This window comes from Daucus carota, chromosome 3 (genome assembly GCF_001625215.2).
Source record: "Daucus carota subsp. sativus chromosome 3, DH1 v3.0, whole genome shotgun sequence".
Lineage (NCBI taxonomy): Eukaryota > Viridiplantae > Streptophyta > Magnoliopsida > Apiales > Apiaceae > Daucus > Daucus carota.
In genome coordinates, this window is record NC_030383.2 from 28532000 (window position 1) to 28554348 (window position 22349).

The following is a 22349-nucleotide window of genomic DNA, read 5'->3' on the forward strand; positions in this document are numbered from 1 at the left end:
TGTTGTGCCTAAGAAGTCGGACATTACTTTGGTGACCAATGAGCAAGTTCCAACCCGCGTCCAATCCGGTTGGAGAATGTGCATAGACTTTAGGAAGCTCAATGCCGTCACTAGGAAAGACCATTTTCCTTTGCCTTTTATCGATCAAATGCTAGTGAGGTTAGCGGGTCATGCGTTTTATTGCTTCTTAGACGGTTACTCGGGATATTTTCAAATCCCAATCGCACCCGAGGACCAAGAAAAGACCACCTTCACTTGCCCTTTTGGAACCTTCGCTTATAGACCTCTAGCTTTCGGCCTAACTACGGGCCCGTCCACGTTCCAAATGTGCATGACTAGCATCTTCTCGGAAATGATAGGTGACTTTCTAGAAGTCTTCATAGATGACTTTTCCATCTTTGGCCCATCTTTTCACCAATGCCTTAACAATCTAGACTTAGTTTTGAAAAGATGTGAGGAAACGGATTTAGTGTTAAATTCAGAGAAATGTCATTTATGGTAAGGAGGGAATCGTTTTAGGACACAAAATTTCCGAAAAAAGGATTGAAGTAGACAAGGCAAAGGTTGACCTAATTGCTAATCTCCCACCCCCCAGTCCGTTAAGGAAATTCGCTTCTTCTTGACATGCGGGATTTTATCGTAGATTCATCCAGGATTTTAGCAAAAAGGCCCGACCTTTGACCAACCTTCTAGCTAAGGATGTCAAATTCGAGTTCACAAGCGAGTGTGTTCATCCTTCGAAGACCTTAAGAGAGAATTGACTTCGGCCCCGATCATGAAGTCTCCCGATTGGAGTCAACCTTGTGAGCTTATGTGTGACGCATCCGATTATGCCATAGGAGCGGTTTTAGGACAACGAATAGATAAGAGGCCTCACGTCATTTACTATGCTAGTAAGACCTTAAATGATGCCCAACTCAATTACTCTACCACCGAGAAGGAACTTCTAGCCGTAGTCTTTGCCTTAAAAAGTTTCGCTCTTATCTTATCGGGTCCAAAATCATTGTTTACACCGACCATGCCGCTCTCAAGTACCTTTTCTCTAAAAAAGACTCAAAAGCCCGATTGATTAGATGGGTATTGTTACTCCAGAGTTTGACTTAGAGATTAGGATAAGAAATTGTGAGAATGTCGTCGCCGATCATCTCTCTCGATTAGTGGTTGAATCCACCAACGACTTGCCCTTAAGCGAGTCATTTCCCGACGAACACCTTCTCTCGATTTCCACTCTCCCTTGGTTCACTGACATTGTCAATTGCTTAGCAACCGGTGACATTCCCTCAACATGGTCCAAGAATGATAAACTTCGCTTATAGACCTCTAGCTTTCGGCCTAACTACGGGCCCGTCCACGTTCCAAATGTGCATGACTAGCATCTTCTCGGAAATGATAGGTGACTTTCTAGAAGTCTTCATAGATGACTTCTCCATCTTTGGCCCATCTTTTCACCAATGCCTTAACAATCTAGACTTAGTTTTGAAAAGATGTGAGGAAACGGATTTATTGTTAAATTCAGAAAAAGGATTGAAGTAGACAAGGCAAAGGTTGGCCTAATTGCTAATCTCCCACCCCCCAAGTCCGTTAAGGAAATTCGCTTCTTCCTTGGACATGCGGGATTTTATCGTAGATTCATCCAGGATTTTAGCAAAAAGGCCCGACCTTTGACCAACCTTCTAGCTAAGGATGTCAAATTCGAGTTCACAAGCGAGTGTGTTCATGCCTTCGAAGACCTTAAGAGAGAATTGACTTCGGCCCCGATCATGAAGTCTCCCGATTGGAGTCAACCTTTTGAGCTTATGTGTGACGCATCCGATTATGCCATAGGAGCGGTTTTAGGACAACGAATAGATAAGAGGCCTCACGTCATTTACTATGCTAGTAAGACCTTAAATGATGCCCAACTCAATTACTCTACCACCGAGAAGGAACTTCTAGCCGTAGTCTTTGCCTTAGAAAAGTTTCGCTCTTATCTTATCGGGTCCAAAATCATTGTTTACACCGACCATGCCGCTCTGAAGTACCTTTTCTCTAAAAAAGACTCAAAAGCCCGATTGATTAGATGGGTATTGTTACTCCAAGAGTTTGACTTAGAGATTAGGGATAAGAAAGGTTGTGAGAATGTCGTCGCCGATCATCTCTCTCGATTAGTGGTTGAATCCACTACCGACTTTCCCTTAAGCGAGTCATTTCCCGACGAACACCTTCTCTCGATTTCCACTCTCCCTTGGTTTGCCGACATTGTCAATTACTTACCAACCGGTGACATTCCCTCGACGTGGTCCAAGAATGATAAAGCCAAGTTCTTTTCTCAAGTGAAACATTTCTTTTGGGACGACCCATATCTCTTTAAACATTTTCCCGATCAAATCATTAGGAGGTGTGTCCCAAATAGTGAGTTTCATAGCATCCTCTCATTTTGTCACGATCAAGCATGTGGAGGTCATTTTAGTGCGAAGAAGACCGCCGCTAAAATCCTCCAATGCGGTTTTTATTGGCCTAGTTTGTTTAAGGATGCCGCCGAGTATTGTTCCGCATGTAGTAGGTGTCAACATCTAGGAAGAATCACTAGGAGAAACATGATGCCTATGAGCCCAATCCTTGTTATAGAGCTTTTTGATGTGTGGGGCATAGATCTCATGGGTCCCTTTCCTAGTTCGTTTGGCCACCTCTACATTCTTCTAGCGGTAGATTATGTTTCTAAGTGGGTAGAAGCCATCCCGACCCGGTCTAATGACAATAAAGTTGTCCTTCGATTCCTTAAAGAGAATATCTTTCTCGATTTGGCACACCTAGGGCTATCATTAGTGACCAAGGGATGCATTTCAAGAACCGTCAATTCGAGTCACTTCTCAAGAAGTACTCCATCACTCATAGGTTGGCTACCCCTTATCATCCTCAAACTAGTGGCCAAGTAGAGGTTTCGAACCGGCAAATTAAGCAAATCTTAGAAAAGACGGTCAACTCGAATAGGAAGGATTGGTCAACCAAGTTGATAGATGCCTTATGGGCCTATCGGACCGCCTTTAAGACCGTCTTAGAAATGTCTCCTTATAGACTCGTGTATGGTAAAGCTTGCCATTTGCCGGTTGAGTTAGAGCATAGGGCCATGTGGGCCATTAGAGAATTGAACTTCGACTTACCCACCGCCGGTAGTCATCAGAAGTTACAATTGACCGAGTTGGACGAGCTTAGGAATGATGCCTATGAAAATGCTAAAATTTACAAAGAGAGAACCAAGGCCTTCCATGATAAAACTATTTTGAGAAAATCCTTTTCTCCCGGCCAAAAAGTTCTTCTCTACAATTCTAGGCTTCATTTGTTTCCCGGAAAGTTGCGTTCTAGATGGGATGGTCCTTACATTGTTCAAGTTGTGTTTCCTCATGGTGCTGTTGAAATTCAGGATCCTAAAAATGGTAATATTTTTAAAGTTAATGGTCAACGCCTTAAACCATTTTTAGAATTGCCCGTTGATTCGGAGGAAGAGGTCATCCACCTCATCGACCCTTGATCATGTAAGTTGCTTCAGTAGTTAATAAAAATCCCTTCATCTCCTATTCAGGTATTTTTCCTCTTTACTCTTACATTTCAATTATCTCTTTTGCATACATTGAGGACAATGCATGATTTAGGTATGGGGAGGGCTTTAGTGTAATTCTTAAAAAATGAAAATGTTAGGCCGAATAAACTCACTATATAAGATAATATAGTGAACACAATCAATAACAAAACACAACTATAAGAGAATAATTCACTAAACTCTTATTCACAAATCACAGTAGTTTACAAATAATCTCTTAGTGATTTATATTTTATCACTAAGAGCTGCTAGGTTGCACGAATGATATTCAATTGATTAACTCATCTAGAGTAAACCCTAAGCTGTGTTTATATACACAGTTTCATGATATCTACTGATTGATTTACAATTATCTGCTTCGTAAAATAATCTAATCAGTAGCTATCCTCTTCTTGTCCTGATTTGCATATTTTCCTTAATATTCTCCTTTCTTGTTTATCCAGATCCTCTCCTAGAAATCAGCCGCAACTCTGACCTTCATATAAACTCTGGTCCAGCTGGCAGTCGTCAAACTCTGATTTCCAAATAAACTCTGATCTTTGAATCTGCAGTCTAAACAAGTTAAATACCTGTGACATCATCAAATATGTAACAAAAAAAACCTAAAAAATGAAAAATAGAAAAATCCAAAAATAGAGATATTTTAGCTAAGTTGTCTTTGCCACACTTGAACTTTAGGAGTAGTTGGTGTTAGCATGTTTTCATAAAAGTATATTTATGTAGTGTCTTTTAGATAATTTGAACGTAGTTGAGTAAGGTTGTCTTTTTGAAGCTTGTATCGACCGATTTGTACTCGTAATTCCAAGACGGCACACACATTTGCACAAGACCTTTGATGGAGAGATTGTCTAGTGATATTATTCGATACCTGGGAGAGAACCCACATGTTGAAACAATGTCGAATCGAGCCTTTGCGAATAAAAAAAAGAGAAAAAGAGAAAAAAAAAAGAGATAGAAAATGAAAAGGAATAACTACTTCAATACCCATTGTTCTTTATAGATAAAATCTTTAGATAAATGGGCAAAATTAGATTGGCTAGTCTCGTTTTGTGGCCTTTGTTACTCGAGTTATTAAGTCCGTCGGGGGATTTCAAAACCTAGTGCCCTAAGACCGTTTGGTTTGGGAGCCACTGACCTAAAGCTCGCTACATGGGTAACATTGTTTGCCTAAGAAAACGGACAAAATAAAGTCAATGCAAAAAAAGAAAAAAAAAGAGGAAAAAAAAAGAAAAAAAAAAGACTAAGGGTTTGTGAAGTTTGGCTAGATATTTGTTTCGATAGAGATTGGGTCAGTTCGAAATTGGTTAAAAAGAGAAAATGTTCTTAGACAATTAGGATCCATCAAAGGCCTTAAATTCATTACACACCTTGGATTTCGAGTAAATTTTTGTGTCGATTCAAGTAGATTAGAGACAACTGTATCTTGATTATTAGTAAAAGAGTCTTTGAGTCGTATTTTCCTTTAAAACACTTTTTGTTAACACCGGCGAAATTAGAGTAGAGTCGAGTAGACACTTGCTAGAATGTCTCACAGATTTTATGGGTATATCTTCTGTAAACCCTTAGGAGACAAAACTCCTCTTGTAGAGATCGTCTACGAGTTTAACGGGTTGGTGAACCTAAAATCACCCGTCACGCCTACGAAAAGGAGCCTAGGAATCGCATCTAGTTTTCATAGTTTATTTTCTTTTCTTTTGATTTTACTCGAGGACGAGCAAAATATAGGTATGGGGAAGTTTGATAAGTGCATATTTTTCATATTTTTAAGTACCTAATTATTGCTTGTTCTCACTTATTTATTTTCTTTTCTCTTGATTTTACTCGAGGATGAGCAAAATATAGGTATGGGGAAGTTTGATAAGTGCATATTTTTCATATTTTTAAGTACCTAATTATTGCTTGTTCTCACTTATTTATTTTTTTATTTGTCTCTTTTTCAGGAAAATTGCAAAAGCTTGAATAAATAAAAGAATAAAGCAAAAAGGAGAAAAAGATGGGAAGAAAAGGATCATAGGGGAATATTCTCAAGGAAGCATCTAGATGGGACACCTACACCCCCCTCTACCCTAATTTCCCCCTATAAATACACATCTCCCCATCATGTTTCAACCTACCTAGGATTTTCTATTTTTAGTAGCCTCTCTTCTATGTAGTAGATCTAGTAGTAGCACTCTAAATTTGTAATCACTTTTATATCAATACAAGTATTCATCTTTGTTATTCATTTTTGTTCTTAAATCTTGCTCTTTACTTTTACTCCTAGGCTATGAAATCTATCTCTAACCACATGAGACTCAAAATTACTTGTGGATTGAAAGGAGCCTAGTTAATAGTTGATTAATTATAGATTTACTTTCGGGAAGTGATTAAAATCCTAGCACAAAATCAATTTGTGTTAGGGTTTATAACTAAAACCCCAAATTTTCTTGTTCTTGGTTTTATTGCTTAAATTGCTAAGTACTAAGCCAATAAAGATAAAAAATATATGTTAAAAGCGTTACTCTGTTTATTACTCTACCTTTTCTTCATTTAGTTTTTAAAACTAAATCTGGAAACCCCTGTTGAAATCATCTCCCCTGTTTTCTTTTAACAAAACCCCCACCTCCGTTTTCGTTTTAAAACCCCAGCCAAACCTTTTGTTTATTTTAATGTCGATTGTATGCTGTTCTGATTGATGAGTTAATTTGCTTTTGTTGAGTTGTTTATCGCCGTGTCAGTCGCTAGCTGGGTTCTGCATATCCTTGTTTAAATTGAGTCAGCCTTGTTTCTTTTCTTTGCTTTGTACTGTTGAGTCGCTAGCGAGTCACCACTGGGTTGAGCTAGTGTAGCTGTTACCGAGTCGCAGTTCTTCGCGTCGAGTTCTGAGTTTAATTTATGCCGAGTCTGCCTTGTTTGAGTTGCTGAGTTTGATTTGTTGGGTAGTGTAGCTGAGTCCAGAGTCAGTTTTCGAGTTGCTGTTGTAATCTTGTTTTTAATCGAGCTGTGCTGCGTTTTCTGTTTGACTCCGAGTCGCAAGAGTCGTACTTTCCGAGTTGCTGCATTGTTAGAATTAATATTAATATAAATATTATTTCTATAGTTTGCTTTAAAAGAAAAATCTTCAAAACTTTTCAGTTTGTGACTTTTCACTTTGGAGCCTTTTTACCTCCTTGAATTAATGGTGTCTTTGGACATTCTTGGAGTTACAAATTTGAGCTCTTATAAAAGGAGGTCTCCCCCTCATGTTTGCACACACACAAAAACAATTTTCCTCTCATATAGATATAAGATATTTTTGGGCAATGATCAAAAGTGTTTTCAATCTATTTCTTTGTAGTACACCAAAGAAATAGAAGTCGTGTAACCTTGGAGGTTGATTGCCAAGAGGCCGTGTGTACGTAGCGGGGCAAATTCAACTTTAGGGCAGTGTTAATTCACGCCACGACTCCTACATTCTCTCAACTTCTTTTCGGTTTGCTTTGTCTTCTTTTCCTACATTCTAAAGTTGAATTTTTGTGTTAGCATATATCTTATCTGCCACCATGAATTCCAATACTTTTATTCCTGATATGTCTAAATTAGACCCTTTTGATGGGAAAAATTATAAAATGTGGTCCGATAAGATGGAGTTTTTCTTGAGTCAAATTGGAGTAGATTATTGTCTCACTAAAGACTCAGCCCCTGAAAATTCGGGAAAAGATTTCGAGAAGGATAATAAGACTTGTCGTGGAATGTTATTGCATTATATGACATCTGCTTTATATTTAATCTATAGCAAGTCCTTAAAGGCCAAAGAAATTTGGGATGCTTTAAAAACCAAGTATGGTTCTGATGATTATGGGACTAAGAAATATGCGTGTAGTCGTTGGTTAAATTTTCGTATGTCTGATGATAAGCCTGTTCTTCAACAAGTTCATGAGTATGAATATTTATGTGCTGATATTATTGCTGAAGGAATAAAAATTTGTGAAATGTTTCAAGCTAATTGCCTTCTTGAAAAATTACCACCATCTTGGCAAACATATGTTAATTCTATGAAGCACAAATAGAAGGACTTCACTCTGCAAGAGTTAGTGTCTCACATCAAGATTGAGGAACAAAATCGAATTCAAACAAATGAAACAACACTTGGTCATTCTTCATTTACTGCTAATCTTGTTGAGATAAAAGATGCAGGTCGTACGAAAGGACCAAAAGGTAAAGGTCCAAATCAGTTCCATGGCACTAAAATGAAGAATAAGAACTTCAAAGGGAGAAGGCAGTTTAAAGGAAACTGCTTCACTTGTGGAAAATTCGGGCATGCCGCAAAGGAGTGTAGGCAAGGAAAGGGACCTGGTTCAAAAACAAAGGAAGACAAATCTCAGAATCAGGCCAATCTCACTGAAGAAATCATAGCTACTGTTGTATCAGAAGTAAATTTGGTGAGCAATATTTCTGAATGGGTGGTGGATACCAGTGCAACTCGTCATATTTGTTTAAATAAGGATATGTTCCAGGACTATGATAAAGCATCTGATGGAGAATGTGTCTTCATGGGCAACTCAAGCACTGTGAGTATACTTGGAAAGGGAAAGGTTTCTCTTAAACTTACTTCTGGAAAAACTATTGCTTTGCATAATGTTTTGCATGTCCCTGATATTCGTAGAAACCTGATTTCTGGAGCCTTATTGAACAAAGCTGGTATTAAATTAACCTTTGAATCTGATAAACTTGTTCTTACTAAAAATGGTGATTTTGTGGGCAAAGGCTTTTGTAATGGTGGGCTATTTGTACTTGATATTTTGACTGATAATAAAATTGCTACTGCTTCTGCTTATATTGCTGAATGTGTTACCTTATGGCATGCTAGACTGGGTCACGCAAATGTTGCTTCTGTGAAAAGGCTTAAACAACTTAGGCTGATCCCTGAATTCAGCAATACATCTTTTGATAAATGTGAAGTATGTGTTGAAGCAAAACACCCTAAAAAGGCCTTTAATAAAATCGGAAACCGGTCTTCGACATTGCTTGAATTAATTCACAGTGATTTAGGTGACTTTAAGAACACTATGAGTAGAGGAGGTAAACGTTATTACATTACTTTTGTGGATGACTTTTCACGATTCACCAAGCTCTACTTGTTGAGTTCGAAAGATGAGGCCGAAGAAAAATTTCTTATTTATAAGGCTGAAGTTGAGAAACAATTGAATAAAAATATTAAAAGGTTAAGAACAGATAGGGGTGGTGAATATGATGGAGCATCTCTAAAGAAATTTTGTGAACTTAATGGGATTATTCACGAGGTTACAGCACCATATACGCCTGAACAAAATGGGGTAGCTGAACGAAAAAATAGAACTCTTAAAGATATGATGAATGCTATGCTTATCAGTTCAGGAATGCCTTCTAATATGTGGGGTGAAGCTATTTTATATGCTTGCTATGTGCTTAATCGTGTGCCGCATAAAAAATCTGATAAAACTCGTTATGAATTATGGAAGGGTTTCGCGCCCAACTTGAGTTACCTTAAAGTGTGTGGGTGTTTGGGAAAAATTGGGCTCCCGGATTTTCAAAGAAGTAAAATTGGTCCTAAGACTGTTGATGATATTTTTGTTGATTTTAATGGTGGTTCATATAGACTTATTCTTAAAGATGCATCTGGTTTTGGTCCATTTAAAGAGTCAAGTGACGTTGAATTTTTTGAGCATATTTTTCCTATGAAAGTTAATGTGCAATCATGTTTAGCATATGGATCTTCTTCATCAGTGTCACATCATAATATTACATCTACCGATGCAAATCATGAGCCTAGAAGGAGTAAAAGAGCTAGAGTCGAGACTAGCTTTGGGCCTGATTTTCTAACTACTTTTTTGACTGAAAAAGAGTTTGTAGGTGAGCGGGAGATAAATGTTTTTATTCTTGAACAAGACCCTAAAACTTATGAGGAGGCTATGAGATTAATTGATTCTAATTTTTGGCGAGAGGCTATTAATAGTGAAATTGAATCCATTATGAATAATAATACTTGGGTTTTATGTGATCTTCCTCGAGGTTGTAAAGCACTGGGAAGCAGGTGGATTTGTAAAAAGAAATATAAATCTGATGGATCAATTGAAAAATACAAAGCCAGGTTAGTGGTTGGTGGACATCGACAAAAGAAAGGTGTTGATTTCTTTGATACTTACTCTCCCGTGGCAAATATTTCCACCATTAGAGCCTTAATAGCTCTTGCATCTATTCATAATCTCATTGTGCATCAAATGGACGTGAAGACTGCCTTTTTAAATGGTGATTTAAATGAGGAGATATACATGAAGCAACCAGAAGGATGTGTTGTCCCGGGATATGAAGACAAGGTATGTCGGCTTATAAGATCATTGTATGGCCTCAGACAAGCTCCGAAAGACTGGTATGAAAAATTTCATCAAACTATCATCTCTGATGGCTTCCAAGTAAATGATTCTGATGCATGTGTTTATTCTAAATTTGATCAATTTGGTTGTGTGATCATATGTCTATATGTTGATGATATGTTAATTTTTGGTACCAATATTGATGTGGTAAATACTAACAAAGCCTTCCTAAGTTCCTGTTTTGATATGAAGGATTTAGGAGAGGCAGATGTGATTCTTGGCATAAAGATTACTAGGAATTCATATGGGTTGTCGTTAAACCAGTCTCATTATGTTGAGAAAATTTTAAAGAAATTTAATCAATTTGATTGTACCCCTGTGAAGACACCATATGATCCTAGTATTCATTTGAAAAAGAATAACGGTCATAGTGTTTCCCAAGAATAGTATGCCAAGATAATTGGAAGTGTAATGTTTTTGATGAATCATACCAGGCCTGATATAGCATATGCTGTTAGTAGACTGAGTAGATACACTCACAATCCTAATCGTGATCATTGGGGTGCTTTGATTAGATTGTTGAAGTATTTAAAGGGTACTATAAATTGGGGTTTTCATTATCAAAGAAGTCGTCATGTTTTGGAAGGATATTGTGATGCAAATTGGGTGTCGGATAATGATGAGATTCAGTCTACTAGTGGTTATGTCTTCACTCTTGCTGGAGCTGCTATATCTTGGAAGTCTTCAAAACAAACTTGTCATGCTAAATCCACACAAGAATCTGAGTTTATTGCGTTGGAGTTGGCTGGTCAAGAAGCTGAATGGCTAAGATGTTTACTTGCTGATATTCCTTTGTGGGGGAAGCCAACTCCATCAGTTTCAATGCATTGTGACTCACAAGCTGCAATGGGACTAGCGAATAATCAACTCTACAATGGGAAGAAAAGACATATTCGCTTGAGGCATGCTATAATTCGAAGTCTGATCAGAAATAATGTGATATCACTCGAGTATGTAAAATCAGAGAGGAATATTGCAGATCCTCTCACCAAAGGCCTTTGTAGAAAATTAGTGTTGGAGTCAGCACAAGGAATGGGTTTAAAGCCTATTGTGGAGTAAATTGTGATGGGCACCCATCTTAAACTTGTTTAAGTTCAATGGGTCAAACGAAATCATAAAAGAACTCATGTTTATATACTACTACCATTCCTATTAATAAAGTGATGTAGTATTTTTATTATTGTCACATGTGTTAGGATGAGCTAATGCTCTTAATAAGTTCATAGTCTCGTAAGAGTTGGTTTGCGACAATACAAACTTGATGAACTTACCTATGTGAATGTGGGGGCTATGCCCAACTCCCTATGAGAGTCCTTTGGCAAAGGACCTCTAGAGCGTTCACGAAAATCCAGGTACAATGTGGGGGCACTTTTATAAAAATATAATATGCGAAATCACTTCTTGATTTGAGAAAGGTTAAAGTGCGCAAATATGTTTTCACTAACTTCCGTGAGAGGTTCAAGGATTTTTCTACCTCACATGGTTTTGAGGCATGTTTGTATGCACCGGTATCAATTCAAGTCCACAAGACATTGGTGCTTAAGAAACCGACTATCCATTGCCCATTAAATTACTTAAATTATTTTTCTTTTTCAGCATGTGGGGGAATGTTAGAATTAATATTAATATAAATATTATTTCTATAGTTTGCTTTAAAAGAAAATTCTTCAAAACTTTTCAGTTTGTGACTTTTCACTTTGGAGCCTTTTTACCTCCTTGAATTAATGGTGTCTTTTGGACATTCTTGGAGTTACAAATTTGAGCTCTTATAAAAGGAGGTCTCCCCCTCATGTTTGCACACACACAAAAACAATTTTCCTCTCATATATATATAAGATATTTTTGGGCAATGATCAAAAGTGTTTTCAATCTATTTCTTTGTACTACACCAAAGAAATAGAAGTCGTGTAACCTTGGAGGTTGATTGCCAAGAGGCCGTGTGTACGTAGCGGGGCAAATTCAACTTTAGGGCAGTGTTAATTCACGCCACGACTCCTACATTCTCTCAACTTCTTTTCGGTTTGCTTTCTCTTCTTTTCCTACACTGCAGTCCTGTGTTTCTTGGCTTAGTTTTGTTGGTTGTTGGTTGATTTCTAGTAGTTTTGCTGTGTTTTAGTTGTGCTTCGCTGAGTTGTGCTCTGTTTCTTCGACTCGTTGTAGCCGGGTTTGTTCTGAGTTTAGTGAGTTTTAGTAGAGTTTGTTCCGTTTTTTTCAGCTGGGTTTTGTCGAGTTTGTGGCTACAGTACCGAGTCATTTTTGAATCCTTTTCACTCCTTCCGGCTGCTGTTTTAGTCGAGTACCGCTGCGTTTTATATGTTTGCTGGGTCTCATTGCTGTGTCGATTTCCTGTGGTCTCTGCTCTGTTTAGTTTTTGGTACTGAGTTGTGTATATTCCAGTTCGTTTCTGCTGGGTTTGTTTTGGATTTGCTGCGTTGTTGCCCAGAGTCTGTTTATGTTGCTTTGAGTTCTGTTTTAAGTCGTAGTACAGCTGAGTTGTAGTGAGTGAGAACTGAGTCATGGCAACCGGGTGGCTGTGTGTTGATACATAGTTCCGAGTCGAGCTGTTGTTCAGTGGATTTCTGTTTAATTTATCCTTCAAATCATTGCCAGGGTCTGCTTTGTTTTATTTTTTGGTTTGAGTTTACTTTTGTTTGGCTGGTTAATCGAGTTTTGCTGTATTTTCTTTGACGTTACTTTATTTATTGTATTAATCGAATTGAAATTTTGTAGGTAGAATTAAGTTTTTGTTTTAATTAAAATACTCACGCCGAGTTTTCCTTAAATTCCTTTCAAAGTCATAGATTTAATTTAAAAAAAAACCTCCACTAATTAATTGTTCTAATCCGCCTAGCTTAATAATAAAGGATTTTGAAAATAATTTTAATCTCTGTGGACGAATCATAAATTACTATAACGAGATCGTGCGCTTGCGATTTAAAGGTATTATTTTCCGCACATCAAGAATAGAGAAAAAATTTCATATCCTTTCAAGCAATACAAAATGCCTTTATATAGGCCATGAAAAATACGTTACAAGTATAATGAAGGGTCAAGAGTCAAGTTAAAGGACAAAGTCATCCACAAGCCAAATGTCACCTAAATAAAATAATTACATAACATCACATAATTTAAAGATACTCAAATTTTTATTTATGATCACTCCATAAATTATACATATTATTATATATAATATACATCACATGTACATACATTTTGTTTCTAGTTTTATAAATACTTATTTGAGTATTTTAATTTCTAATATTAGATTACACAAATTCAAATAAAAAATATATAAAATAAGTAACACAATAATTTTTATTTTAAGATAGTATCACTGAATAAGTTAACTAATCCGTTAATTTTTTATGCAAAAAGGAACAACAATAGTTGGACCAAATATAGTGGTTGTTTATTTAATTAGTTTTATAATATAATTTTATTATGGATGCTACCTTTAATCATCAATCAATATACTTATATAAAGGAGAAGCGAGGGGCTGTAGGTGGCGCCTCTCAGATAGCTCCGTTCTATTTTTCTAATTTTCCGGAATTTTTGGATGAAAAATATCAAAAATAAAAACTACTTTTTTTGTTTCAGATTAATTGATATGGTATATATCTTGGCATCAATTAATCTGATACTGTTTCAGATTATTTATGAAATATAGTAGTTTGCAACTTTTTTAATATGATTCTGTTCCAGATTATTTAATTATGGAAAAAGAAGAAATATCAAAAATAAAAACTACTTTTTTGTTTCAGATTAATTGATATGGTATATATCTTGGCATAAATTAATCTGATTCTGTTTCAGATTATTTATGGAATGTAGTAGCTTGCAAATTTTTTTAATCGGTCTCTTCCAGATTATTTAATTACGGAAAAGAGTAGCACACATGTCTCTCTGCACCTATAAATATCGCTGCATGGAATGGAATTCATACGTCCCGACATGATTAATGTTCGTATAACTAGAACATAATGTTTATCCCTATTAAAACTGGGGATGGTTTCCGATTTGCATCTCAATATCTTTTTGACTTTTATGCACTTCTCTTCTTGCTTAAGAAGTATATCGCTGCAGTGAATTGTGTGGACCAAGTATACGCTGAATATGCAGTGCCTTACGTAACAAAGGCTGAAACCGCATGCATGTCAATATCACAACAACTCGGGTGTCCAGATTCTAGTTGAACAACACATTGGAACTTTGATTGCTGATCTTCCCAGACTTTGATGTTGCAGGAGTCTAAACCATCGGTTATTGTAAATGAGTGTACCGTCCTCTGACCCAATCAAGTACGTATGTCGGAGACATTACCGGGATCCTCCACCACACCGATTATATCTGTGGATTTACAGCAATTCATCAAGACATACAGGTATCATAAAAATGTTAGCTTGTACATAAACTTTTTAGATGAAGTAGACTAAGAATTTTAAACACGAATTGGTGACCTGTCAAACAAAAAGTGAAGCAAATCGGTATACCTATACAATGCACACCGTGATCATCTCTTGTGTTAACATAACGTAATTGTTCAATTTGCTGGGATTGGAGTAAACTGAAAGTAATTCACCGGGATATTATATTCAACTGCCATGACATAATGCATAACGGTCGAAGGTGTGAATACAATACATTTAGTCGTCGACAGGGGCCTTATACTGACTCTCGACTCTCTGACCAAAAATTCAGATATTTCATAGACATGGCCTTCGACCACAGGTTCAGTCATGTTGTTCCACTTTTCTGGGGTAATAATGGCATGAATGGGAATTTTATGTACTCGAAACAAATAGAAACAAATGTATATGAGCAAGGATTGATAGTACTCAAAAAAATCATATTTATACTTTGGTTATAACAATTTCAACGATTATAAAGTTAAATAGATTTAGGTTAAAAAGATTATACATAATTGTCCAGCACTATAAGGTTCACTGCCAGCAACCTGTCAGAAATGGATGGAAATAGTATTCCAAACCCGTGTGACTCGAACCCTCAATCGCTAGCTAAGTTTTGAGTTGTTGATGTTGCCGAGTGTGTCGATCATGGCTGGGAATAAGACACAGAAAATTTAAAATAGTAACACTCCAAGTTTCAAAAGCTTGTCTTTCTACATGAACAAGAATTTGATAACATGGGTGTCTCAAAAGCAGAAGTGTGTTGCCTTATCTTCTTGTGAAACTGAATAATGACAACCACAGCTGCTGCATGTGCCAAGGAATTTGGTTAAGAAATTTTATTAATACAGATACGGATGTTGGCCCAAGTTCAGTGATAATTTACGTTGATAACAAGTCATCTATAGATTGACCAAGAACCCTGTCTTCCACAGTTATAGTAAGCACATTCTTATACGTCATCAAAATTTGTATGGGGAGCGATGCCAGCAGTGAAGTTTGAAGAAATGCCGAAGTTGCTGAAGTAAAGATTTTAAGTTGAGAAGTTTGGATTAAAGGAAAGATAGTTTGATTTTTAATTATTAGTTGTTTCATTTTAGTTAATACAAATTAGAAAAAAAAATTATGTTGTTATCAGTAATATTTTATGCATGAGTGTACATATATATTTATTATTTCCAAAATACTCAATGCCACAAGAAATATTTAAAAGATAATCTACTTCTATATATTAAAGGAGAACCATGGGCAAATTGAGCCAGAAAAATGGCTGTGAAAAGACATATATACCCTCAACTAATATTGAATTCCAAAATTGTCCCTAGCAAAAAGACGTTCTGTACATATCCCCTCGATCAGTTTCATGGATTATACACACATGAACAGGCAAGCGGTGATGGAACCAGTAGCAACTTATTACTGGCGGTGATTCCTCATAAAATTGTCAACAATTCATCTCCTGATATCCTCATCTCTCCTCGCCGATGTCGAGTATCTTTTGCGAGATTATGCAGGTATCCGCCTCCTCTCTGCCCCAAAACCCCCAATTCACTCATAATAATTTAAATTGTATGTATGTATTGGTTTGGGTGCATGAAGTTGTTGGTTGTATGCAAAATTCCAATATTAAGTAATACATTGTCTCTACATGATCAATCTGATTTCAGTTGAGATTATGACCAAAAAAATATTCCCTTTTGTGCGTAGTGCATTTCCATGTTATGCAATCCTTTTGTTTTAAATTGGTTAAAATTATTGATTCGTTTGATATGTGGTTTTTAGGCTTAGTTGATCTTAAACACATAAATCCTAGATTTTTCTGGTCTCTGAGTCCCTGTAAATTTTTGTCTGCAATTTACTACACGGTACCTCCATTCTTGCCCAATATTTGTGTCCTTGATTACTTTGATCTTTAACATTCACATCAATGCTCATCTGTCTGTTTTTGTTCTCAATGCTTAAATTATTGTTTTAGTATCCTCAAAATCTTTTTCATTGGTCATCTTAATATCAGAAATGAAGTGAAAATTTAGCCAACAAGGGATGTAGGCCAATTGTCCGAATACAGCACTTTAATATCAATTAGTTCAGAGGACTTATAGTTAAAATAAGCCCCTTTATATTACAATATATGCAAATTTAGATGTTAAGTATACGTTTTAGCAGCAAATATGCAGCTCCAAGACAGATTGCATACAAAATTTCAAAAAGATTCGAGTTCTCCACTTATACCAAATTTTAACAAAATGTCCACTATGTGGCGATGCAGGTACCTAGCATTCAGCAGCAGTTGCCCTGATCTCATTTGCTTTAACTTGTAGGGCCTTGCTTTGTATATGTATTTTCATCTAAAATTGTACCCTATAGCAAAATATATTATAAAATCTTAAGGGATTCACTATCTCAACGATTATATAAGATATCGAAATTTAGCCAACCCTCAGTTTAGAATTTATCACAACAATATTGCCAGTATTAAATTACTAGATATGTTATATCTAATCTGAACATAAATACCTCCTACATGCAAGATAAGGATAAAACTGCCAAGGAAAGAAAGGTTGTTAATTATCTGTATATATATTTGACAATATTGTTGAGGAATGTCGAGAAGCAGCTCTCAAGTGAGTATCCATCCATAAAGTTATTTATTTCATTATACAATTAACCTTGATATGTAAATATTGCACTTGGTGGTCCAGATATTATAAACATTATCCTCCCTTTGTTGGAAGCATGCAATGACAAAAGCCCAGATGTCCGACAGGTTTGTTTATTGTAAATATTGCAGCTACTTTCAGGTCACTGTTTCTATATTTAACACATTTTTATGCTCGCCGTGTATGGGGTAGGAGTATGTGCAGGGTTTGGTGGATCTGCGTTCAAGAATTATGTTGGTGGTAGAGGCCTTCACATTTGCTTCGTCAGTTGGACAAAAAAATAGTGTATATTTCCTAAAAGTTTGGTTTACTTTCTGCAGAGGCTATTTCTAGATTGGATGTTGTAATAGGACACCCCAATAAGTTGGATTTAGACAGTATCATGCCATATGACAAAGCTGTTTCAGCACTTCGAAAAATTTGTTGATTTCATCGTGACAAGTTAAATTCAGCCCAGGTCTTTTACACATTTTATCTGGCATTAAGTATACACTACAAGTGAATCAAATATCTTTGCCTGATTTTGTGCCAACTGCACTCAGCAAGAGTCAAGGACATAAAGTGTTGTCTAAGCATTGTAGAAGACTAGATGGTATATCAGTTTTAGTTTTAGGGCTATAAAGTGTGATATATGGCGAACTATCCTTTTGCAACCTATAGGTTTATTATGAGAAGCGCAAAGAAAATATCCAATTAGTAATCTAAAGTCATGATAAAGATTTCTGTTTTGAATAACAAATATTTTAGTTTGTTGGTTGTTAGTCTGCTAATTTAGATACTCATGTTCACTTCACAGGAGCTGAATACCAAGCCAGTGACTTGAGTTTACTAATTGAGAACACCTCGGTTGAACATTTTGGTTTGGCAAGGAATATCACCATCACTAAGGATTCGACGACCATTATTGCTGATGCTGCATTAAAGGATGAGATTCAGGCTAGGATTGCACAGATTAATAAAGAGTTGTCTGAGACCGACTCTGTTTATGATTCCGAGAAACTTGCACAGAGAATCGCAAAGTTATCTGGCCGGGTTGCTGTTATTAAGGTAGGTGCTGCAACTGAGACCGAGCTTGAGGATGGTTAGCTTCGTATTGAGGATGCAAAGAATGCAACTTTTGCTGCCATAGAAGAAGGTATTGTGCCGGGTGGTGGTGTTGCCTTGGTTCATTTGTCAGAATATGTTCCTGCCATCAAGGCCAAGCTTGAGGATGCAGAGGAGCGTTGCGGAGCTGACATAGTACAAAAGGTAATTAATTGTGTTACTTGATGATGGATAAAGCAGTGAGTAGGGTCTTGTGTATATTTACTAATTTATTTTTCAATTTCTTTATGGAAGGTAAGAGAGTAATAACTTTACTGTCCCTAATCAATTGACATTGATATAAATCATCTTAAGCACTTTAAATATTGATCTTTTCTTCTTGCAATCCGGGTTGTAGCAACTAACTATACCCCTATATTTTTTTTGTATGACAAACTGGGCCAGGTTTTTTAATCTTCAAAGGTGATAACCGAGAGCTACACTTTCTTTGTCTGTATGTTTGCTTCAGATTTCCAGTCTTCTTTTTGATATTCTAAGAAAAAATTGAAAACAATTTTTTAATTGAATTATTAATATATTTCGTGGGGCTGCAAATTGTATGTCGAGTGGATTTATGATTATCAGTGAGATTTTAACTATTTGTTTACTTTTAATTTCTTCTTGCAGGTTGTGAGCATTGTATCTTGTGTTAGTGGTGATGGTAACTTGGTAAGTAATATAGTGTCTGTGACTAATTAGCAAAAAGATTATCTATAATTGTACATTGTCCTCGAGTATATATAATGTTAATGATTTCAGCTTAGGTTTTTGAGTTAACCCTCTCCCACTCTTCCCGATTCTCTTTATTGTTTCTCTTCTCAGTAAACACACTTGGTCAGTTCCCGCCCCCTTTATTTTGCTGTATTTACATGCTAGAGATGGAGCCTACTATATCGTTACTATTCAATATGATATTGTTGTAGTTTCTAGACAAATTAAATCGTTCAATCTGAGTTGCTACTAAACTCTTCTTCTTGGCTGTCAAGGTTTGAAACTTCTTCATCTAATGTATGCAACGAGACACAATTTATTTGAGGGACTACTAAGATAGATAAAGAGCTAGAGAATGTTTACTCAATTGCGGTAATTTTTTTAAGTTTTCATTATATACTTTTTATCTTAGAATTTTGAAGTATAAGCAATTAAGCATACACACTTGGTACTAATTTTTTACATTATTGCCAATGTTTGTAAAGTTGACACTTACGAATGCTTATATATTAATTTTGGATTTTGGTTGGGTGTTTCATGTGTTCTTCAGTCCACCAAAAGGCATTGATTTTTGAAAGTGGATCACCTGGATGCTGATTTTTGAACATGTTTTCGTATTAAATGCCTTCTTACCTAAATCTCTGAATCCTGTAGATACCTGAACATGTTCGATTAGTGCGCCATACAGTTCAAATTCCGGTGATATATCTAACTTGTTACTGGTCTAAAAGTGAATATTGATTCTGTTGGTTTTGAGTATAAGATTCTAGTATAATTTAAGTATATAAAATATAGAATAGAACATAACAAGGAATAGAAGAAGTATTTTTCTGGGAATATTTGTTGTTCTGATATCTTTTTTCTTCGTCTTCAAGCTTCTCCATTTATAATAGGAGAATACAAACCATCATACATGAATTAAACTGATACATCTCTTCAGTTCAATGAATTACATTTATTCTAAAATATTAAAAGCATCCTTCTAGAATATTTTCAGAAACTCAAGAGTTAGTTTATTTAACAAATTCCTCCCTTAAACTAACTCTTTTCGATCCTTCATTCCCATGAGCCTTTTGTAAGTATCAAAGAGAGTTCTGGACAATGGTTTAGTGAGCACATCTGCTATCTGATCATGACTAACAACATGGCGTAAATGCACATTCTTTTCTTTCACATGCTCCCGAATAAAATGGAATCGAACATCAATGTGTTTGCTCCTTTCGTGATGAACTGGATTCTTGGCAAGCTCAATTGCAGATTTGTTGTCAATTCTAATTTCAGTTGATCTTTGTTGTGGGATCTTTAATTCACCAAGTAACCTTCTAAGCCATATAGCATGACAAACACAATAAGAGGCTGAGACATATTCTGCCTCACAAGTTGATAATGAGACTATAGGCTGCTTCTTAGAATACCACGTAAATGCCGTTTCTCCCATAAAGAACAAGTATCCAGACGTGCTCTTACGATCATCCACATCTCCACACCAATCACTATCAGAGTATCCCACCAAATTGTAGTCTGTGGTACTAGAATAAAATAATCCCACTGACTTTGTTCCTTGAATGTATCTCAGAATCCTTTTAATTGCTTTCCAGTGCGACTGCTTTGGGTCCTCCATATATCTGCTTACAATACCAACACTATATGCAATATCAGGTCTAGTACATGTAAGGTACCTTAAGCTCCCAACCAAACTTTGATATAAATTTGCATCCACCGAAGCTCCTCCCTCAAATTTAGAAAGTTTTGTTCCCAGTTCCATGGGTGTTGCTACTGGATTACAGTGTTCCATTCGAAATTTCTTTAGAATACTATTAGCATATGCTTCTTGAGAAATAAAGATACCTGACTTATCTTGCTTCACCTCAATGCCAAGAAAGAATCTCATCAAGCCCAAGTCAGTCATCTCAAATTCTTGAGTCATCTCCTTTTTAAAATCTTTAATCATCTCTTCATTGTTCCCCATAAAAATAAGATCATCAACATAAAGTGCAACAAGTAATATATTACCTTGCTTTTCTTTGACATAAACAGCAGGCTCATAAGGACATTGCACAAAACCATTCTTCCTGAAGTAGGCATCAATACGAGTGTTTCATGCTCGTGGCGCTTGTTTTAAACCATAGAGCGCCTTATACAATTTCAACACCATTCTTTCTTTTCCTTCCTTTATATATCCGGGTGGCTGGTTTACGTACACTTCCTCTTCGAGCACTCCATTTAAGAAAGCAGACTTCACGTCCATCTGGTAAATAGGCCACTTCCTTTGAGCTGCTTGTGAGATGAGGAGTCTGATTGTCTCCATTCTTGCCACGGGTGCAAAAACTTCATCATAGTCGATTCCGGCCTTTTGACGGTAGCCTTTTGCAACTAACCGCGCCTTGTATCTTTCTACTTCTCCTTGAGCATTCATTTTCTTCTTATAAACCCATTTAACATCGATAGGCTTACAATTTTCTGGGGGTTCAACAAGTTCCCAAGTTTTGTTCTTTTCAATAGCTTTGATCTCTTCATCCATTGCAGCCTTCCACTTCTTGTCTTTCACAGCTTCTCCAAAATCTATACTTTCTGTATCAGCCACCAAACACACTAGGTGTACCTCTCCATGTTCATATACATCTTGTAAACTTCTCATTCTAGGATTCCTGGGCTCATCCTCTTCTGGTTCTTCATCTTCGGATGTATCAAAACTTATTGGTGAGACTTTAGAAATTGGTGTTTCTTCTTCTGGAGTTTTATTCCAGTCCCATGCATCATCTTCTTGTATCTTCACATCTCTACTTACAGTCACCTTCTTCGCAACCGGATCAAGGAGCCGATAAGCTTTTGTTTTCTCATCATATCCAATGAATATAAATTTTCTACTCTTGTCGTCCAGCTTTGTTCTTTGCTGGTCGGGTATATGAGAGTATGCAGTACTTCCAAAGACTTTTAAATGTGACACAGTAGGTTTCTTGCCACTCCACAATTCCTGAGGTGTTTTATCTCCCAAAATTGAGTGTACACACCGGTTCTGAATATACACTGCACACTGAACAGCTTCTGCCCATAGTTCCTTTGGCAGTTCCTTGCACTTTAACATTGATCGAACCATGTCTAATATAGTCCGATTTTTTCTCTCAGCCACGCCGTTCTGCTGTGGTGAATATGGGGCTGTTAGGAATCTTCTAATGCCCTGTTCTTCACAGTATTCCGTGAAAGCATTTGATGTATATTCTCCTCCTCTATCAGAACGCAATGCCTTGATATTCTTTCCAGTCTTTTTCTCCACCAACATTTTGAATTTCTTGAATACTTTCAACGCCTCAGATTTTTCATTTAAAAAATAAACCCATGTCCTCCGAGAATAGTCATCAATAAACGTAAGAAAATACCTCTTGGAGCTATATGACTTGGGTGTGATAGGCCCACAAATATCCGTATGCACCAACTCGAGAGGCTTTGTAGCACGAAAGATGGCCTTCTTTTGAAAAGAATTTCTTGTTTGCTTCCCCAATACACAATCTTCACAAAAATTTCCTGAAAAATCCATGCGTG

At 36.5% G+C, this 22349-nt stretch overlaps 1 long non-coding RNA gene across 6 annotated transcripts; it reads left to right on the plus strand.

Moving 5' to 3' along the window:
* Nucleotides 1-15627: 15627 nt before the first annotated feature.
* Nucleotides 15628-19502, plus strand: LOC108192638 (uncharacterized). 6 transcript variants are annotated; one of them, XR_010289718.1, is made up of 8 exons: nt 15628-15869; nt 16625-16979; nt 17058-17255; nt 17336-17472; nt 17812-18263; nt 18726-18767; nt 19085-19181; nt 19360-19502. It is a non-coding gene; the product is annotated as an uncharacterized LOC108192638 (long non-coding RNA). The 6 variants fall into 6 exon arrangements; XR_001803333.2 differs by lacking the exon at nt 17336-17472 and having other exon boundaries at nt 17058-17122; nt 17208-17300; XR_010289719.1 differs by lacking the exon at nt 17336-17472 and having other exon boundaries at nt 17058-17122; nt 17220-17300.
* Nucleotides 19503-22349: the final 2847 nt, after the last annotated feature.